The following is an 8,098-nucleotide window of genomic DNA, read 5'->3' on the forward strand; positions in this document are numbered from 1 at the left end:
ATTGCCGAACGGACAGCCACAAACTGAGGTCTACTGGAAGGTGATACATACGGACCAAATCCTCGGCTGCCACAGCAACCATCCAAATTGGCACAAACAAAGCTGTGTTTGGACGCGTTCCAAGTGGATTGAGACAAAACAGAGCATAATAGAATCAAAGATCAAAGAAGAAATCCGCCTATACATAGTCTTTCAGAAAAATGAACAACCCAGTGTTCGACTTCAATTGCCGGATAGCAAATGAATATCCGCGACAGGTCGAGGGGATGTGCCAGGTTGTTCATTTTTTTAAAATTGAAGTGCGTACGAGAAGTTTATTTCCTGGTAATAGTTTGTAACTCTTAAGTAAGTTTTTACTTATAAACAAATCCGCCGCGAAATAATTTCGTGTGTTCATTGAGACGTGTGAACAGGATGTAGGTGAAGATACCGTAACCACGATAACTTGAGAATAGGAAGGGCGGACAGTACTGGAGGATTTGGAGGATTTTGTGTTTAGACCGAAAGGGAGACTTGAATGCACCAAAGACCCCTCAGTCTCACTATAAAGGAATTAGTGCGTTATGTGTAAGATGTTACTTANGGTCACATATAAGTTATGAATGGAGGCGCACTCCCTTATATCAGCCGTCAGGCCTTTAATGACATTCTAGTTTGTGAAATTTCTTGTCTGCTGGTTTTAAAAGGGATCCTGTGTAGATAGAATTGTTCTCCGTCAGGTTGTTGCAAATTTTCTCGAATGCTTGGCGGCGTCATTGGTTGCATAATGCGAATACCAGTTTCTTGCATTAAAAGAATTATTTTATTATCAAGTTCTGATCGTACTGAATAAATTTTGCAAGAATAACTTTGCAATTTGCCCCGGTGCAGGGGCTATTACACCTTTGCTGTGAAACGCGCGGATGTATTCATATAAACCATTATGTTTAGAAAGCCCACCCGGTTGAAACGCCATCTACTGCAGCCACTTAGAGAATGATAGAGAACACTATTTGATGCAACACCCCATGTAGACATGATGGTTAACTAGTACCGTGTAACGCAGGTGACATTAGCGAACGACGGCCGTGACGGGAAGCGAAATGCCTCAAAATTTTATCAGAAATTTATATAAAAGGAAAGAACTTCACTGCAAATTGCTCGTTTGTAATATTGCATCCGTCAAATTAAAGGTTTTGGATTTCTAGCTTGTCTATTGTAACTTCATTGCGCAATTATTCGCTGATGTTGTAGCAGGTGACCTATTACTGCTGACGCAACAATGGTCCATAAAGCGGCGGTCGCTGCTGCATTAAAGCCCATTAACTAGGGGCTCCCAGAGGCCCGAAATACAGCACTAGATACTGTAACGCAACGCGGGAAACCGACAAACCGGATAATGTGGCGCATTCCATCATTTCAATTCTTATTGAAAAAAAATTTAAATAATTGAATATCGGCCACATTACCATCTAAAATACCCACATCAGACTCACTTGGTTGCAAATTAAGAAAACGGGTATTTCGTTTCATAGTGCAGCACAAAGTAAAGACTTTTGCGGCCATATGTCCGTCGGTCAAAAGAACTGACCGTTGGTTTGTTCTCCAAAAATGTTAAGGCAAATGAGGTGATGTGAATATCCTCGTGTATAACTAGATATTTCCCAGAAACTTTACAAAAATCATGGCACCAATCTAGTTGACGAAGCCCGTCACCCAAAGGACAAAGTCTTTTGCGGCCATATGTCCGTCGGTCAAAAGAACTGACCGTTGGTTTGTTCTCCAAAAATGTTAAGGCAAATGAGGTGATGTGAATATCCTCGTGTATAACTAGATATTTCCCAGAAACTTTACAAAAATCATGGCACCAATCTAGTTGACGAAGCCCGTCACCCAAAGTGATATGCAATACTTCATTTTTATCAACGATGCATGTACCAATTTTCAGGGGCCTCCGATCTACCGCGTAAGTTTTTCGTTACACCGTGCTTCCCGTGTACCGACTACAAAATCACTGGAAGCAACAGATTTCGCCTGAAATCCCTCTGTCCATAAAACACCTCATGCAGTCCTGAAGAGGTCTTATGCCCTGATCAACGGACGGGCGTAGACTCCGGTAAAGCAAACTACGATTGTGTTCACAAATGAGCTGAGCTGCAAATGCTATCCGATTATGCTTTCTGAAGATTCAATTCCACCCGAGCTACCTACATTCCACAGATAATTCCATTGTTTGCCCAAAATTGTTCAAATTACCCGGTCATTATAGAAGACTGCTAACTGAAAGCAGACAGAATGGATATTGACAACCATGTGACTTACAAAATAGTAGCGGTATATTCTGACCCTCTCGGGTGAAAATCTTCGCAAGATAACTGATCGGTGAGAAATTAAATTCCAAATGCCTATGGACAGCAAATAGTACATAATTGTTTGAGTATCTGACACGTTGCTTTTTCGCGCAGCCATTTGAGCCTGACGTCGTCCGCTCTAAATTATGCAATGCAACACTGAATGAAATAATCCCTCAACCCCTGTGGAAACGATCTCTTTTATTTCTATATTTCAAGGTTCTCAGAGATATCACTCGAATATGTTTCCCGAATTCCGCTACTTGTTTTGTCCATTAACCTGTTTACAGTCACTGTTTCAATGAAACGTACGTTAGCCTCATCCAAAATTAGATTAATTTCATACCAAGATCATAACCACCGTGGTCACGCAACTATTGATGCAAGGTTGAGGATCAAACTGAACAGCACATATGATGGCCTTCAAAGGATAAAAAGCTGAGCTTGACTGAACTGCTTCTTATTTTGAGTCTTGCTGTTCAATGAAAATCACATATACATGGTGCTGTTTTCTACTCCTACGAGTGTTATTTGATTAGCTAATACCGACGTCTCATGTCGGATTTGTTGAATTTACTGTTCCCGCTAGGCAGATTGCTTTCTTCGTTCAACCTTAATTCCTGAGCCAAACATGACTGGTAACGTAAGGTCCATAAGCACGTGCACAGAGATATGTTTGAGTTCAACTCAGAAAAGGAAATATTGGAGCAAGATAGCAAGGTAAATATAGACAGGGCTAACCGCTGCACAAAAATAAACTATTTCGTCTCATCGAACGAGATGCTTTGGATTGCGATCAATCTGGCCTTGCGTTCCGCGCACGCAATCTGTGTTAAGTTGGACGGCAAATTACCCCCTGCTGTTTGATTGCACAGGACCACAAATTCAGCGGTTAATCTTTTCGGTCATTCATTCACACGAAAACAAGTGACTCTCAAATAATATAAATAACGAAAGCCAGGAATTCACACTGTGCACAATTTTCCTGCCGAGAATAATTAATCGGCATCTGCAGGGTTCTGTGAAATAACTCAAGAACATTAACTCATACGATGGGCGTTGTGTTCACGCGCAACCTGAGAAATGCAGTCTTTGTTGGACAAATTAGTTTTTCAGGTAGGCGGAAGCTCACCCTATGACCTTCAGTTGGCAGACCAATGCGCACAGTGGATATTTCTAAAAATAATTTCACGATATATAAGACCTATACGTGTTGTCTTTTCCAATAGCTAAGAAACAGAAGCGAGATCAAAACTGCACAAAATAATTTTCAGAAAATAAGCTTTTCCACACCTAACCCTGGTTATATTACTGGTCAACCAAAGCGCAAGAAAATTGATTATAATGACTCAGACCAGTAACTAGTTTGACAAAGTAATTCGTTTGCTTGTCAGAGGATGCACAAAACTTGAAGTTGTTTCACAGCCCTTTTACATTACCTCACGTACCAAATTTTGAACGCTTATGCGCGATAAAGATTTCGTCCTCCCCGGTGTCGCGACTCAGTTTGACGCGTATTAGAAACTGAGGGGTTATTAGTGAAGTGACTATCATAAAACAATTAGAAAGCTCGTGACTTTGAACCAGGTTCATATGAAGCTAACCATACTGGGTTTACCAGACAAACTGCTGATTGGAGTGGAAAATAATCATACTAATTCGCAGTGAACAAGATTTCGTTTTCGGATCCAGTAGACACAGAAGAATTTGCCTCATTCACAAACGGTAGGAAGAAATAAGCAGTTTTGCGCGTCCGAAAATTCTGCTAGTTTGGACGACTAGTTGGATGATGGGATGCCCAGTTCCAGATACAAAACCACGTTAGCTTGATTAGCAGCAAGGTAAAAGTTTCAGATGGCCAAAGGATGAGCACCTGGCGAGCGCTCATACAGCCTGATGGGTCCAGTAAGAAGGATGCAATATAAAGCACTAGAAAACCTAAATGATGGACGTAATGGGAGCCTACAGATAGGTCGTCTGTCGACACAACTAATACTGACGAGGCCGGGTAACACTGTAGTACGTTGTACCGCCGTAATAACACAATGCCTTTTCAGTCAACTACGAATAAGCAATCCGAATATGTTAACGAATGTGACTAGATCACATGCAGTGTGTCTATACAGCGACAAGATCAATTTTCCGAGCAACGCTGTGTGAATCTGGCGTACGTATTTTAACAGAAAACAGCTGACTAGATGTTTTTACACAATTTATGGACAGCTAAAGTTCAGCCAGATTTAGTGTGCACCGGTATGACATCTTTCACTGATTTTCTGCGTCATTCTTGTTTGAATTCATCATCAGGAGGATTCAGCTGGAATGAGGGTAAGCAGATGAAAGAACACGACTTTGTCTTCTGTGCTCTAGCCTTGAGTACTTGTATCTCTTATGATCCACTACATTTTTTTACAGTAGGCAGCCCATCTTCTAAACCCGGTAAGATTTTGAGCGCATATTTACCGTCGTGTCGACAAATAAGGTTTCCGCTATCTTGTGTGTGAGTTCTGGTTGAATTTTATGCTGAATTGTTTCCATTTGTTAGGTGTCCAAATGTTTGTCATTCCCCACAGATGCTGAATACATCTACAATATTAAGGGTGCCATTGTTGAGCATGATCAGGTAAATGCACTGTACTTTTGGCTGTGTACCATTTATTTACATCCAGGTTCTAAAAGTGAGCCTCCGAAATCACGTTTCGAATACTTTCAGTGATAGGGGACGCTTTGGGGAGTAAGCTTCATTCCTAATTTGGCGTTATAATTATTTCGTGTTACTGTAAATTATCACAAAACGAAGGGCAAGGCCGCGATGCAAAATATGCTTACACAGTGCGCAAAACTATTGTAATAGGTCAGCCATTTGTAAACGATATTACGCGTTTTATTATTCCTAAGGTCCCGCGTCCGTTGATGAGGGGTATGTCGGCCAAATCATCCAACACAAAGTTTGTTTACTTGTGATTTTCCCATGTACTATGTCGCATTAATTTGGCACCAAAGACAATCACAGCAGAAAAAATTTGGGCTCCATTCTCCCAGTATACCACTCTAACTTCGAAGCTTGTTGATCCCAAACCGTTTTCCATAATGGGGCCGCAATCATTCTTCAGTGTTTCCACAGTTGCTGCCTCTCCAACGCATTATTATATTGAGGGTTCTTTCAAAGTTCTTTTTTTCCCGACTGAAATATCACGTTGATGTATTAACTTGTGGAAGCATGAGACCATATATGTAGATGCAAGAAATTATCTGGTTCTGGCGCAGATTAACGAAAAACTAAAATGTCTTCATTCGTTATTCCTTCAAACGAGGAAGCGGAACACCATAAATGGTAGCGAATACTAAATTCTATGGGTTTTGGATCAATATTGACCGCTAACTTTTAATTGATTACAGAGCACATTTCCAGTCTGGTGTTTTGTCAGACACCTGACCAGTTCGCAGCAATCAACTAGATAAAAAAATTTCAGCCAAGTCGCAACTTCGAGTCGACGAAGCGCTACAGTTGCGCAGTTGACGCATAAAACCAAACAAACGACACGCAAATTATTGAAATTCGGCCACAGTGTGTATTCAAAAAAAAAATTTCAAAGCCTAAATTGCAAGGAGGCAAGCAGAAATCTCAGTCTTCAGTTGTTTCGGGTGTCTAAAAGGTAATAGCTGTAAACGGCACTGAACTGCATAGTAAAAATTGAACAATTATATTCGTGAAATCAAGCTTTCATTTTCTATTAGGCATGCGCGCTTCTACGTCGGAAAAGACACCAAAATTGTGCAATATCTAACAACGAGCACAATTTGGTCCGAGCTACCAAAATGAGTGAAATATATTGAACTGGTAATCACCGTAATATGAACGAATCGTGTCAGATAGTGGGTTATCGGTTTGAGCATTATTTCAGCAATTGTAAAGTTATAAGTTAGCGGTATTTTATTTGATCATTCCAAGCAGCTTTCGCTGCCAAATAGTCAAAAATTAAAAGCCATGGAACATTTTACCAAAGTCGAAGATTGCCGTTTTTAGTGAGTGATATAACATATTCGTTTAGCGTTTTTGTAAAACATATCCAAATCACTCAGTCTAATTATAAAGTAATTAGTGCGTTATGTGTAAGATGTTACTTACTACTTACTTGACATGTTGAGCTGATCGGGATAGCAAAGAACAAGCTGTCACTCAGAAATCTTCCCAGCTGCCGCAAAAAATTACAATATATTTGGATGTGAAAACATTGGAACGTCAAGCACAGCATACATGACAGAATTGCAAGATCCAGTAAGCAAACATTGTCGTTGCGTGTGATTCATATTCTCTTCCTCGCTTCCCCAGCCTTGATAGACTACAAAAATGTACTCGTTTTCTTCTAATCTTCTAAAATAAAATTTCTATTAACGGAACCTGTATGGATAGAAGAAACTCGCAAGTAATCATAGGTTGGACGGACATTTTAAATATGCCCTAGTGCAGCTAGTGATAATCTTTTGCGATTGGGAGCCCACATTTTGCGTGAATACGACTGATTTCTCATCCCTTGGTATCGTTCTCTGGAATTGCTGGTTCTGACAATATGCCTCTGCATGTGATAGATCAAACCAGCAGGAGGATTTTTACATTCCGCCATTAGTTGTTCACTTTCACGCTGATTTGGTAGACTCCTCTGGGAGAATTTCAAATCTATCGGACAATACCCGTTTTCATGCGCAACTTCGTTTAATTCACTAGACATCCGGACTGTTTTTGGAGACGCTGGCTAGTTTAGGGCATCTTCCAATTCCTCTGGGAGATAACATCTTAGCCCTCTTTACTACGGGTCCTCTGGTTGGTTTTGTGCGTTGACCAATGAAACGTATGCAATTTGTTCTAAGCTGACGTCTACGCTTACTTTGACACATTCTTCTATGACCTTGAGTATAAAAGCATCAGATTAATTAACCTGCCAAATTTGGTTTGAGATCCACAAAAAACGACTAAACTCCCAGCGGAGGAATCACGCGTTTAGATGAGGAAGTAAAATATGAGGAATCAACATCCTTCAGTTGTAATGGTTGGGTCTCTTGGCACATCAGGTGATCCCCAAAAACGAATAGCTTTCACGGGAATATCGTGTCCTGTGTGGCTTTGTGCAGCTTGTTGGTAGAATTCGCGGCTGCCAATAATAAACGGTGATCAACTCGTCTATATTTGCGACCTGAAACGTGGGGCCCAGTAACGGCGATTGCATAAATTGGGTAGAAGATGAACATGATGTGAAATTTGCATTCCCAAAATATTGTCCAAGGCCTGCGTTCTGATCTCCCTGCGTATAGTTGAAATAAACACTGTTGCACGATCAGCAATCCAGCAACATTTAGTTCAAGGACACTCACTGTTACGTACCTGCAATGACAATGGGGACTGCGTAGTTGTTTTGTCTTCTTGCGTGAATCAAAATAAACTCGGATATACATGTATTCGCGATTGGACCCAATAAAATCCATAAGGATAAGGGGGAAAATAAAATGGTCCACCGCGATGGTAGAAATGCTTATTGTGTCTTGTGAAACCTGAAATACCATCATGAGGCTGAGGATCAAAAGAATGTCAACATTCCGCAGGCGGCATCTCCAAATGCACTAACGTGGCTTCGCTTCAAATTATTATGGAGTCATTGTGAACCTTCAGTCAGGTTGCACACAGTGACCATTAAAGACCCATAATATTTCTCACCATTTTCTATTCTAGTAGCCACTTTGGATTGGGAAAACCACAATGGCGATTTGCTGTT

Source organism: Opisthorchis viverrini (genome assembly GCF_000715545.1).
Source record: "Opisthorchis viverrini unplaced genomic scaffold opera_v5_329, whole genome shotgun sequence".
Lineage (NCBI taxonomy): Eukaryota > Metazoa > Platyhelminthes > Trematoda > Opisthorchiida > Opisthorchiidae > Opisthorchis > Opisthorchis viverrini.